The sequence below is a fragment of the Pantherophis guttatus genome, chromosome 2 (genome assembly GCF_059756535.1).
Source record: "Pantherophis guttatus breed Tessera chromosome 2, ASM5975653v1, whole genome shotgun sequence".
NCBI classification, from domain to species: domain Eukaryota; kingdom Metazoa; phylum Chordata; class Lepidosauria; order Squamata; family Colubridae; genus Pantherophis; species Pantherophis guttatus.
The window spans coordinates 169,206,070-169,220,930 of record NC_142064.1 but is presented as its reverse complement, the minus strand read 5'-3'; positions in this window follow the sequence as shown (position 1 = coordinate 169,220,930).

The following is a 14,861-nucleotide window of genomic DNA, read 5'->3' as shown; positions in this document are numbered from 1 at the left end:
CATACATAAATATAAACCTGCACTATACATATATACATACATACATATGTATATGAATGTGTGTGTGTATCACTGTCCATTTTGAATACATAGTGGGAAGAGGACCCTTGAGAATTCACAAGGTTGATCCTGTGTGGAACAAAACTGTAACTGAATCTGGATGTTCTGCTTCGGATAGCGCAAAGCCTCCTCCCAAAAGCTAACAAGAAAAACAGGTTGTGAAGAGTATGTGTAGCGTCCCAGACAATACTGCAAACCCTGCTCAAGCAGGGTTTAGCACTTATGTGCTATGTCCTGGATAGAAGGGAGTGAACTGCCAATGATCTTTTCTGCCATCCTCACCACTTTCTGCACCGCCTTCCTGTCTGAAGCAGTAATGCTTCCAAACCAGACCGTAATGCAATATGACAGGATGCTCTCAATCGTCCCTCTATAGAAAGTAGTAAGGACAGGGGAAGGAAGATGTACTTTTCTCACGTGATGCAGAAAATGCAAATGTTGCTGTGCCCGCTTCACTAGTGTCTCACTGTTGACCAACCAAACCAGCCTTCCCGTTAGCTGCATGCTGTACCCAGAATCTTGATGCTATTAACCATCTCCACAGGTGAATCATTAATATGTAGATGTGTGTGGCTTTGCTTGCTTTTTCTGAAATTGACAATATATCAACAATAGTTATGAGTATCTTAAAATTAGACTTTGCAGAATAGGCGCAATTATACATTGAGCACAAAATAAAGAATCAAATAAACTTTCTAGTTAGAAATCCCCAGATATGATAGTGAAGGGACTCTTGGAACCACACATTCATCTTCCTGAGATGTTAGTCCAGGCTGAGACTCATTTTCTAAGATTGATTTATATATAGGACAGTCCTTGACTTATGACCACAATTGAGCCCAAAATTTTTGTTGCTAAGTGAAAAATTTGTTAAGTGAGTTTTGCCCCCTTTTACAATCTTTTTTTTACCATAATTGTTAAGTGAATCACTATAGTTAAGTTAGTAACACAGCTGTTAAGTAAACCTGGCTTCCCCCTTGACTTTGCTTGTCAGAAGCTCGCAAAAAGGGATCACATGACCCTGGGATACTGCAACCATCACAATTATGAGCCAGTTGCCAAAGGTCTGAATTTTGATCACATGACTATGAAGATGCTGTAATGGTGCAAGTGTGAAAAATGATCATAAGTCACTTTTTTCAACAATATTGTAACTTTGAAAGGTCACTAAATCAACTGTTGTAAGTTGGGGACTATCTGTACTATTATTCTAATTAATCATACTGATTAGCATAATACTTGCTATTTGGCAGGATATATTGACCAAGATAATTCAGTTAACAGTTACATCCCCTCCTGCAGAAATGAGAAAAGAGAGTCTTCCTAGGCAATACCATTATAACCTCCTTTTTTCCACTGGTTATTGAGCAAGAACATTTTAAACTTTATGGAAAATAGTTTAAAGGCCAAAGAATACATTAGACAGCATTTCTGGACTATTGTAATGCTCTCTACATGGGGCTCCCCTTGAGGAGCACTTGGAGGCTCCAACTGGCGCAGAATGCGGCCGCGAGGGTGGTGACGGGAGCGACGTGGCGCTCCCATGTAACACCTCTCCTGTGCGAGCTGCACTGGCTCCCGGTGGTCTTCCGAGTGCGCTTCAAGGTTTTGGTTATCACCTTTAGAGTGCTCCATGGCTTAGGACCTGGTTATTTACGGGACCGCCTGCTACCACCAATAGCCTCCCACCGACCAGTATGCTCCCATAGAGAGGGGCTCCTCCGGGTGCTGTTGGCCAAACAATGTTGACTGGCGACCCCCAGGGGGAGAGCCTTCTCTGTGGGGACACCTACGATCTGGAACGAGCTCCCCCCGGAGATACGGAGGATCCCAGATCTACCTTTCGTCGCGCGCTCAAGACCTTCCTTTTTCATCAAGCTGGCCTGACCTAAGTCTGTCCCCTTTTTAAATGGAAATTTTAAATCTGGTTTTAAATTATTGGGGTTTTAAATTTGTTCAGCCAAATTATTTAATTCGTTTTAATTTATTTTAAATTTTGTATTTATATGTTTTATTCTATGGCTGTTCACCGCCCTGAGTCCTTCGGGAGTAGGGCGGTATACAAATTCAATAAAATAAATAAATAAATAAAATAAATAAAATTTCTCAAAGATAAGAAGAAAGGAAAATACAAACCACATTTAGTAAAGAACCAGTCTATGCACATGAGGAGGAAAAGTGGGACATGTGCCTCTACCTTCACAGTGCTGTGGCAAAGGGTCATCTAGGAGAAAAGGGTTGTGGTGCCCGTCTCATTACCTTCCAACTTTTCACAGAATTTTCTGTCCTTGACAGCCACGTGATAAGCATAAAAATCTGTATTCATAGACTTTTTCATAAGCTGAAGACATGTATTATCAGTGCTTCAGTTTGTGTGAAAGGACTACTTATCTTGAAGAGTACATGCATAGGCTTTCTTGCTTTCATCATAGAAAGGATGACAGGATCTTGCTTGAGATTTTTAACATGCAAAAAGAACTTATCTGACAGCTGCCATGGTGGCACAGTGGTTAAAATGCGGTATTGCAGGCTAACTCACTGCTCACTCCAGGAGTTCGATTTTGAACTGCTCAAGGTTGACCCATCCTTCCATCCTTCCAAGCAGTGGTGGGTTGCCTCCGGTTCGCACTGGTTCTATAGAACCAGTAGTAAAACCAGCGGGAGGCTCCGCCCACTGACCCCGACGTCATCAAAATGCTTCTGCGCACGCTTGCATCATCATAATGCTTCTGCGCATGCTTGCAGAAAAGAGCATGTGTGCACGTTAGCGAAGCAAGTGCGTGCACGCGGCCCCGTTGCAAACCAGTAGTAAAGGTAAGTAGAACCCACCCCTGCTTCCGAGGTGGGTAAAATGAGGACCCAGATTGTTGGGGGCAATATGCTGACATTGTAAACTGCTTACAGAAGGCTGTAAAGCACTATGAAGTAGTATATAATTCTAAGTGTCTGTAGAGATTCTCAGTCATTCAGGTCATGGTTGTCCCAAAGGTGCTCAGTCTGGATGACTGAGAATCTCTACAGACTTTTAATTATACAATTTGGGATGTACACCCTTTGAATGGTGTGGGAGTGAGAAGGGATTTCCAGAGGAAAAATTGCAACTGCAGAAACCAGGAGCACTACTCAGGTGACCTGAGGACACAGATAAACCTCCAAGTGCTTCAATTACCCTCTAAAAGGATGCAGATTACCAGCTGTCTGCAAGGAATATAAATCCTTCCATTCCCCACTATCTTGCTAAAGCTGAAGAAGCTTCTTGGATGAGAAGCAAAACATCTTCAAAAGAAAAAACAAGGAAGTCCAGTTGCCTTCTGAAAGGCATTTGGGAAAAGTCTGAGTGCTATTGCTACTGCTGTTAAGTATTTGGATGTTACCTGCATTTACTTGTATTAACCCAGTTTAGCATGTAATACTGAACATTGAGGACTAGGCTTTGAGTGTGTTCACTGCAATTTTCTTCATTCTGTGGTAAATAAGGTGCATTTTGACAAACTTAGAGGCATAATCTCTAAGGTTGGTGCAAATAAAGCTGACAGTGCAGTTGGCTTCAAAATGCATTGGAGGAACTAGAAATTATGCCATGTCATATTTCCATCCTATAAATTATGACTAAATGATTGTGTCTTTATGGGCCTTGAAAAACTAAGGGTAAGAGCATGCAGAGGTCTCAATAAATCCATTACTACTTCTCCCATAATAAACATGCAGCGATGTTAATATTTTTATTCTAATTTTCTAACTATCTGAAGCTTCTCCCTGGCAGCATATTAATCAAGTCAATAATCTTCACTGTATATTGTACCTCAAAAGTTTCTTCATTGTTGATTCAAGCATGCCCAGGTTTTTATTAGACAAATAAAAGGAACCATAACAATTAGGTTTCTATTGCTATCTTTTAGTAGAATTTTTCCCCTACTCTTGTTATTTTAATGTGGCATAAACTTTTATACTGGCATTTACAGAGTCAATTGCTAGTGAAAATCAGCTGCAATCTAGGAAACATTTTGCCACTGGGAAGATTACAACCATGCAAATACTTTGCCTCTTGGCCCTCTTTCTTGTTCTAAATAGGAATTTAAAAAGATCCACCTATATAATGAAAGTAGGAATGAAAATGAAAGAAAACCAGGAAGAATGAAAGGGAATGGAAATTCTGAATGGGTTCTGCTACAATTTTCAGTAACATTGGAAAAATACCGATAACATGATTTTGGGAAGTAAGCCTTTTATTTCTCAGTAATGGTTTGTATGCTATTTGATGCTATGGCTTATCCCTCCCATCAAGCAGCAGCATCTCTAATATTTAAGACATTTGCAGATCCTGAGAGACTGGAATTCTTCTTGAATCTTTTGAGTTCTGCGGTGGACATTTTAGAAGATAAAAGCAGATTTACATAGATTTTTACAGGCTTATCTAGAAAGCATAGTTCTAGAGAAGCAACAAGATTTCTTAAAAAAAAAAAATACTTAGCAAGGCTGGGCCAGGCCAGAAGAAAAGATTTTCAGTAATCCTCCATTTTATCAGCCAAGTATCTCATGCCACAATTATCCAAACAAAAGACAACTCTACATTTAAGATAATCCCACACCACCAAAGTAAAGAGTGCATACAAAAAGAGGAAGAGAGATGAAACTCCAGCACACTGCACAGCTATACACAGCCTTCATTTTGAATGTCATTTTGTGCGTGTGTGTGTGTGAGAGAGAGAGAGAGTGGGAGAGGGAGAGGGAGAAGGAGAGGGAACAACCAAAGTAGAATTTTATATCAAACACATTCAAATGATGTTGGGCAAGGAAGTTTTTAAAATTGCTACTTACAGTAGGAGTACATATTTTTTTCCAGTCAACCAACTCTAAGTATAAAAAAGCCCATTGGTTAGGATACCTAATTTATACAGTATTTTCCAAATATACTTTTATAAGTATATTTTATTCCTGTTTTAGAACTGTATTTTAGTTTATATGCAAACTGTTGCCACGATCTCACTAATTTAGAAATTCATATAACATACTACTGTGTATATTAAGGATGTTACTTTCCTTCCAATTTACGTAAAATGACACTGCCGGCAATGAAGGTTAGTTGTATCTAGTCTACCATCATGAAGAAGATGAAAAGTCTCTTTCATTTGTTTCATTATTGTGTTAAATAATGTCCAGCAGGATAAATCCAAGCTTCACGATTACAAAATGGTAACTTTACTCATCTGTCTCTAATTCTGCTCTGATTCTTGGAAATTTCATCTGACCCTGAAATTTAGAAGCAATAGAAGTTGGTTTGAGCGTATACCATATTTATTTACCAAAATCTATTGCAGAGTTTATGTTACAGCTTATTATCTTGCTGAATAAATTATTTTTTTATAACAAGAAAGTAGAAGACCTGGCAAGGACTATGAAGATTAACATTCTGGCATGGTTTCTCTGCAGAGATGGTAACCAGGGTGCTCAACTGCTCAAAAATCATTTCCAGCATGCTTGCAAATTATCTGATCCTTGTGTATTTGGCAATTGGGCCTTTCACTTAGCAGTTGCACAGCAAGAACAAGCTGTCTTCTTTTTGTGCTTTTTGTACTTTTCCAAACATAAAAATGGATCGTTTTGCCAGTGCCAGTTATGTTTGTCATATTATTTGGACTGCTCGCCACTAGGTCGAGCCTCATGTTGCATCATGAACAAAAGCAGTTTTGAGGTACGGAATCTGTATATTTTAATCCCATGTGCCTTCCCCCACCCCTCTGACAACTGAAAAGCAGTCATCGTATCTTGGGCAACGATTTATCCAAGTTTAAACTGAAGTTGGTTTGCTCACTTGACAAGGGAGGTACACCTACATTGATGAGTATCCTAAATCCAAGGAATTCCTCTGATGTAATTGTTTTCATTCCAGCTGTATCAACAAAAGACGTGTGGTGTGACTATTGCCCCTTTTCAGAGTTGTCTATGGTTTTGTCAGGAAGCATGACATGTTAGCTAAAGAAATAATTTCTGATAGGTTTCACACAGTGTTGGGTTTCAAAAATTTTTACTACCGGTTTTGTGGGTGTGGCTTGGTGGGTGTGGTGTGGCTTGGTGGGCGCGGCTTGGTGGTTGTGGCAGGGAAAGGATACTATTAAATCTCCATTCCCACCCCACTCCAGGGGAAGGATACTGTAAAGTCTCCATTCCCTCTCCAATCCAGGGGAAGGATACTGCAAAATTCCCATTTCCTCCCAATCAGCTGGGACTTGGGAGGCAGAGAATACATGGAGGTGGGGCCTGTCAGAATTTTTACTCCCGGTTCTCTGAACTACTCAAAATTTCCACTACTGGTTCTCCAGAACTGGTCAGAACCTGCTGAAACCCACCTCTGGTTCCTATTCCTCTCTTTATGTTTCCAAAGGACATCAAAGGCATCTTACATTATCTAGCAACAACAAAACAGCAGAACAATAAAAACCAATCAATATAATGGCAAACAAGTAGCATGTTTTAAAAGATTGGATTTAGTTTTGCAAAATCTTTAAAAAAAACCAATGTTAACCAGCAAAAGGACATCCCCAGCAAAGGCAATTCTTTACCGCATCGCTTTTTGCTTCCCACATTACTAATACGAGAAGTCTATCTTGCTTCTTTTTGCTTGCATAAAATGAATAGTCCCCAAGACTCAGGAAATGATGATTACAGATAATCCTCAACTCACAACCACCAACCGGGGCCAGAATTTCTATTGCAAAGCAAAGTAGTTGCTGTAAATGGTGCCCAATTTTATGTCCTTTTTTTTGGCCAGAGTTCATAATAGAATAACTGAAGTTGTTAAGTGAATCCCATGGTTGTTAAGTGAATCCAGTTTCCCCCAATGATTTTATTTTTACTGATTTTTTTTTTTTGCTTGTCAGAAGCAGGCCGAGAATGTCGCAAACGGTGATCATGCTGGTTGCCAAGCACCCAAATTTTACTTTCACAAATTTTTACTTGACTGTGGGGATGTTGCAATGGCTGTAAGTGCAAGGACCAGTTGTAAGTCCCTTTTTTCAATACTGTTGTAACATTGAAGGGTGGATAAATGAATGGTTGTAAGTCGAGGACCACCTGTATACTTACAACTTACGACCACAATGGAGCCCAGCATTTCTGTTGCTAAACGAGACATTTGTTCAGTGAGTTTTGCCTCATTTTACAACCTTTTTTGCCACCATTGTTAAGTGAATTTTGATCACATGATCATGGGGATGCTGGAAAGGTTGTAACTGTGAAAAAAAGTCATAAAGTCCCTTTTTTCAGAACCATTGTAACTTTGAACGGTCACTAAATTAACTGTTGTAAGTCAAGGACTACCTGTACTACTGTTGTGGCCAGCACGCAACCTGTGCAGCTAGTAGTTGATTCAGACAGCAAGGAGGCTGGTGTGGTGCTGCGCCAGCAGCCTGTGCAGCTGGCACTCAAGTAGGACAATGAGGAGGCTGGAGAAGATGTGGTGCCAGAGGCAGGGATTCAGCCAGGGCCTTCAGAACCTCCAGAACCTCCCTTAAATGAAGAGGACGAAGAGGAGGAGCCTCTTCTTGATGCACGGGCATGCAGAGCTGCCAAAAGGCAGGAGTGGCTCCTCAGGAGGAGGTCTCCTCGAGAGTAAGGCTTGGGGCTAATTGGCCACTCCCCTAGCCTATTTAAGGAGGAATGCCGACTGAAGCAATTTGCAGGGAACAACTCCGTTCACATACCTTCCTGTCTTGTCTTGCTTATCAGCTTCCTGCAAATTGCTTCTGGGCATTCTGCCAATCACAGTAAGCTTTCAGTATTATTCTTTGAATTCTTGGCGGCTGTTAATGCAGTTAATGAACAGCCATTGTTGTAAAAAAACTGGTTTATTTAGTAAACTAAGGTTTGAACGGACTTTGTGTGTGCTGTGTTCTTTGGGTTCCGTAGCTGGGGCAGAACAATTACAAAGAGATATTTTCATGATCCTTTGAGGCCTCTTTGGCTACAGTGGTGTCTTCTGTGGTTCTCAATATACTGCTGTTAAACTCTTTGGGGGGATATGCAAATATAGGAGAGAAATAGTTGGGAATTCATTCCCTCAGGCATGCCTGTTGATGCACCTACACAGTGGCTGCAAAGAAGGGTTTACAGTACGTCAAATCATAACTAGTCACTTAATGGTAAATGTAATTTTTGCACAGAAGATTTAGTAGCAAAAGAATGCTATTTTGAAAAATAGTTAAGACCATTGCTCTAGCCTTTGGCATTGCTGGCTAGGGACTTTTTGAGAAATGCAGGGCAGCAAATTCCATCCCCTTGCAGAGACTGAGGCCATCCTGCTTTAGCTGTTGTGTTCCACCAGCAGGAGTCACACAGCCCTCTTGGCTTTGATCTCAGGTTTCTCATTTTACATCCATCAGCGTCGCTTGTTATCTGTAGCTTCTTTTGTCCCTTCCTAATTCTTCCCCTCCCTTTCTTAACTACAACAGTCTGATTTTGAAATTTCAAGGAAGTAGGTGACAAGAGGAAAGGTGGAAGGAAGAAGACAAACTCTGCACCTTAAAAAAAAAAGGTTTAATTATAGCACATCTAGAAAAATAACCTCTAAAGGATAGCACAGCAGTTTGGAACTGATCATATGGATCCCATCTGTATTCCCTTGCTACAGTATATTGCCAGGCAAAACCGCCCACATTTCCACCACTTCATCCATCAAACGACACTTGTTTTATCTTAAGAAAGAGTCAAAGGGGGAAGAAAATCCTGAGGAAATTTGATAGGATTTGAAATCATGCCATTGTGCTCACTCAGTGCTGTTTGTACACTGTTAAACGATCTGCATTGTCAACCCTTTTGTCAGAACCCTCATGTCTATGAAAATCATTTTTTAAAAAATATTTATAGGTATGTGACTGTGATCAAGGGTGGTATTCACTTACCTTTGCTACCGTTCGTAAATTTGAGCATGCGGGCCTTCCGCGTATGCGCAGAGTGTCAAAAACAGGACGTGATGATGTCCAGGTGGGTGGGTGGAGCCGCTATCAGTTTTCCCAAACTGGATTGAACCGGCTGAATACCACCACTGGCTGTGATGAAATCTAGGCTATACAGGATATAACCGCATGCAAAATCTTCACAGTGAACCTATGAATCGAATGTGTTTTTGCAAAGACTAGAATGAATCCGGCATATACTGATTCACAATATACCGTGTTTCCCCCAAAATAAGACATCCCCTGATAATAAGCCCAATTGGACTTTTGAGCACATGGCTATAAGGCCAAGCACTTATTTCAGGGTTCAAAAAAAAAAAAATTAAAACAGGGTCTTATTTTCGGGGAAACATGGTAGTAAAAGAAATATTAGGCTTTATTTAAAACATACTTTTTAAAATTGTGGAAAACCCATTATAATGTATTCAGTGTCAGCCCAGCTGCAGAAGCAACTGAAATTGTAAAATAAAGCAACAACATATTTTTGATCATCTATTCATCATATATGTTTATCTACCTTGGTGTATCAGATAGATGACGCAACCATTGGAATTATCCCAGTGCAGCAGCTTGGAGTGGATATGAATTAATTAAAAATCTCACGACCCCTGATTGAGTATTGCCTTTAAACATACATTATAGGAGACACCATAGTTAAATGTCACACTGCTGTTTCAGTCCAGCTTTTGTCTTAATGGTTTTTTGCTTTCACTTCAGAATGGTTTCCTTCAGTGGTTCCAGTGGCCTGGCCTCTTGTTCTTCCTGGCCCATGGACTTCACCAAACAGAAAAGTAAGGGACCGTTCCCTGACTGATTCAAGGAGGCCTTTGAAATAAATTAAACTAAATTAGTGTCTGTGATACAGATGAACTTCGGGACCTCCTGCTGGGTCTCAGCCCTGTCCTTTGAGGAATTGTCATCCCACTTTCTTGTTTTTGGCTTCAGCACTAATGCACCGTGAAGCACCTGGGGTGTGATTTGGCTGTGATCCCATCTGCCCTAGCAAAACAGCATCCCCTGTCACCTATTCCCTTGTCAGGGAAAAGGGACTGTTTAATGGATCCGAGAATGAAGCGAGATAATGAATGGCTATGCTGTGTCTAATCTTTTTTGTTGTTGTTTGCCCTTCCCCCCTTTAATGAGAGACCCTCAAGTCCTTACATGACCTGTGCCTCATACTCTGGTTCTCTGACTGCATGGGGGCAGGCCTGGAGCTGCACCTGACCCACAGCCATGCAGGAGCAGGTGGGAGAGGCAAGGGATTTCCTATAAATGAATTCAGCAGTTGATCACGGATGCTCCATAGGTTATAGTTTCCCCAAAAGGCCAGATGCTTGTTGGGGTTTTGTGTGCAAGTCAGTCACCTGGGAACGCCTCAGGAAAGGGGCTGAATCAAAAAGCAGCCATAGGGGCTGAGTGTCCTTTTTCAAATGTCTATCACAGAAATGGTTGATGACCTGCGTCCCTCAGCAAGATGAGCAAGGAGCTCCAGCGCTACTTATAAGAATGGAGAGCTGGGATTTGGTTGCTGCTCGCTGGGGGCATTTTCCTGACTAGTGTCCAGGGCAGCCAAAAACCCACAGGATTAGGAATCCTGGAGCTTATTGGGTCCAAATGGAGTGGCCCCTTAGATGCTATGCATTTATGGATTTGAAGGAGAAAGAGAATACCATAACTTGAATGATATTGATTGTCAGGGGCTAAAATATATACAGGTAGTCCTCAAATTACAACAGTTCATTTAGTGACCATTCAAAGTTATAACGGCACTGAAAAAAGTGACCTATGGCCGTTTTTCACACTTACAACTGTTGCAGCATCCCATTGATCAAAATTCAGATGCTCGGCAACGGACTCGCATTTATGACAGTTGCCCTGTCCCAGGGTCATGTGATCACCATTTGTGACTTTCTGACAAGCAAAATCAATGGGGAAGCCAGATCCACTTAACAACTGTGTCACTAACTCAACCACCGCAGTGATTCACTTAACCATTGTGGCAAGAAAGGTCGTAAAATGGGGCAAAACTCACTTAACAAATGTCTCACTCAGGAACAGAAATTTTGGGCTCAATTGTGTAATAAATCGAGGACTACCTGTACCAAGGTCATTAAATGGAAGCTACTTTTAACTCTGCTGCATAGATCAGTTACCACATGACTTACCATAGCATAACATTTTTACCATCAAAGAGCTATTCGCTAACTATATGTAAATCAGGCTACATACTATTCCATTTGGTTGTTGTTTGGCAATTTAAACAGACCCCAAGAGCAAAAACAGCTACATTCCTTGAAATTTTGCCTTGTTTTTGAATGTAGCCTGGTCTAAAATATGTTTAAAATGCAACTACTCCATTAATAGGTTTTTTTTCCTTAAATCTTTATTTCCAGGTGAGCGAGTAACCTCATTAAAAATGTTTTATTTCTTACATTTTCAGATCCCCTCTTTAACTACATTCAGGAAGATGCTGAAAACTGATTATTTCATTGAGTGTTCTAGATTACATCTTGATACTAAGTAATTTATTTATCATATTCTTAGAATTTTGTTTTAGAAGTTCCATTTGTCCCATGTTCACACATTGACGAACAGCAGCAAAATATAAATGTAATAAATAAATGAAAAATAACAAGTAATTAAAGGAAAAGAAGTGGAATTTCAGATAACCGTTGGTTACAAAAAAAAAAGGAAAGGAGAAAGGAGAGGAGAGGAGAGGAGAGGAAAGGAAAGGAAAGGAAAGGAAAGGAAAGGAAAGGAAAGGAAAGGAAAGGAAAGGGGAAACCTACAGGCTGAAACATTCCAATCACTGCATTTTATGGAAGACAATACTTTTAATTTTTGCCACACAAAGCCTCTGTCCTGAACCAGATGGGGTTTGCCTCATTCATCATGCTTTCTTGCAATACAATGCCAGGCCTGACAACCATAACACTGGAAAATGAGAGGAGTGGACATAATTAATGCTCATGAATTGCAAACAATGCTTTATTAAAGGGCTCCTGCTTGCCCTGGACCATCTGTTTGGTATCACCAGGTCTGGAGCATCCTCAGGCTATAATAATTTGTGGCTTTAATAATTTTACCTCTTAATTAAAGCTTAGTTTGCTGCCCTGTGAATGTAGTCTAGTGAGCATAGGCCAGGCTGGAGGCAAAAGAAGCCACCCTAGATGGATAAATAATAAAACTGAATGGTATCAGATTACATTAAAAGTGTGGATCAATTTCGGATTTTATCGAGGAATCTCTACCTCTGATATAGATCTGCGGAAGGAAAGGATACTGTGGTCCTTTTACTTTTTTCAGGATGTTGCAGAAATTCCATGAAAACACCTCCTCTCCTTTATCCAACACCTGGAAGGCAATGTTTAGTTCTGTTTCTTTACTTAGCCATTACACAGAATACTTCTCCAGAATTTTATTGATTCTGTGGAGTTTTATTAAAAACTACAATTACAATGAAAAAAAATTAATGCAAACTAAAAGAAAAAAGTAGAAAAATAAGAAAAGAAAAATAAGAATATAGTAAAGAACACACATACACACAGAGAGACAGACATATGAAGAAATCTTTAGAGGCAAAAGACCCCAATACACATATGAGCATATATACCACCTTATATAGTCAATTTCACACCAAGTATTTCAAACAGTGCAATGGCATTTTCCCATGTACTTTGTATATATGGTACAAAAAGAAGTCTGAATGAAAGGATTTTACAGTGGCTTTATTTAGAGTACCTCTAAGAATCTATCCCTGACATCATTTTTGGCCTGGACTCCAAGGAGAACTAATGCTAATGCTAATGCTAATCCTAAACCTAACCCTAGTTTCATTTCATTGGCAATGGGCTTTCCTCATTTAATTTTTTCAGCCATGACTTCAAGGAGACAGTACTTTTCGGAATATAAAATGCACTTTTTTCTCCCCTAAAAGAGGGTGGAAATGTTGGTGCATCTTATACACCAAATGCAGCCATTTTTGTCCTCCCGAAGCCCCACCCATCATGTCCCATTTTTGCAAAAAACAGGCACATTTTTCACAAAAACAGGGCACGCAGAGGCTTTGGGAGGCCTGCAGAGTGCTCCTGGGGGCCAGGGAGGGCAAACACTTTTTTTTTCTTGCTTACCTCTTCAAAATCTTGGTGCGTCTTATACACCAGTGCATTTTATAATCTGAAAAATATGGTAATCATAATCCTAACCATAAAACTAATCTTAAGCCTAAATCTAACCCTAGTTTCATTTCATTGGCAGTCAGATTATCCCATGTATTTTACTGTGGTCCACAAAGAAGTTAAAACAAAAAGCTGTCAACATCCATTTCAATAAAGCATATCTAAGAATTTATCCCATATATCAATTTTCGGCCATGAATTCAAGGAGCCCTAACTATAACCCTAACCCTAACTCTAGTTTCATTCATTGGCAATGGAATTTTCCCATGAAATTTACTGTGGTCCACAAAGAAGTCCAAATGAAAATCTGTCACTGTCCCTTTCCTTCATGAACCTTTAAGTATCTATCCTTGACATCAGTTATTGACCCTATTTCCAAGAAGACCAAACCCTAATCCTAACCCTAATCCTAATCCTAAATTTAGTTTCATTTTATTGGCAATGGGATTTTCCCAGAATTTTACTATTGTCCACAAAGAAATCTGAAAAAAAATCTGTCACCATCTCTTTCATTAGAAAACCTCTAAGAATCTCTCCCTGATATCAGTTTTTGCCCTGACTCCAAGCAAACCTATCACTAATCCTAACCCTAGTTTCGTTTCATTGGCAATGGGATTTTCCTATATACTTTACTATGGTCTAAAAAGAAGTCTGAACAAAAAGATTTTACAGTCACTTATTTAGAGAACCTCTAAGAATCTATTTCTGACATTAGTTTTTGCCCGTGATTCCAAGAAGAACTACCCTTAACACTAACCCTAATCCTAATTTTGTTCTCATGGGTAATGGGATTCCCCGTGTATTTTACTATGGACCACAATAAGTCCAAATGTTAAACTGTCACCTTTGCTCTCCTTAGAACATATCTCAGAATGTATCAGCATTGGCTCATTCATACTTGGTGACTTACAGCTTTCTAAGAAGTAGATAATCTTTCAAACGTTTGCCATTGCACATCAGTATCATAATAGTAACATTTCCATGGCAACGTCCTGAGGGTTTGCCCCATTATCTATAGTAGCTGTTTTGTAGCAGGATGTGCAGTTCCACTGCATGTGAAAATGTATGTTTGCATCTGCATCAGCAGAACAATTGTTTGCTTATCTTTCTGTGCTGTTTTAGCTAATTTTACATTCTAAATCTAATCTATATCCTACATTTGTTTGGTTAAAGTTAAAACTCTTTATTGGAATGACATTCCTAACATTTCCCCAAATTCTTCTGAGTTCATCCATTTCTTACATGGGAGGAACTAGAAAGAGCTTATCTTGTCTTTGGTCTTTCCTGTTGACTGCTTGCTTTCTGTCTATGTTACTTTAAGAAGCATGCGTACCATTGAGAGAGCTGCATGTTCTTCAAAGACTTCTATAACTTAGGGTCAACCCTATTTTCTAGCACCCATCCCAGCTAAAATGTAAGCCATGACCCCAGTTATTTTCACCTTGTAAGGAGAAGTTGCTATAAAGTTCCTTTTAAGAAAGGTTCTTTGTTCCCCAACTGTTCACCATGCATGTCCCAACAGATTAGCCCTGAATGAAATAAATGAATCAGAAAGAAAATGGCAATGCAGAGCATGCCAAACACCCTCTTGGCCTGAGGATCATGTGACAGTCTTGTGGGATTTCCTGCAATAGGGTTACCCATCTATTTGAATAAGTTGAACTGAACACAC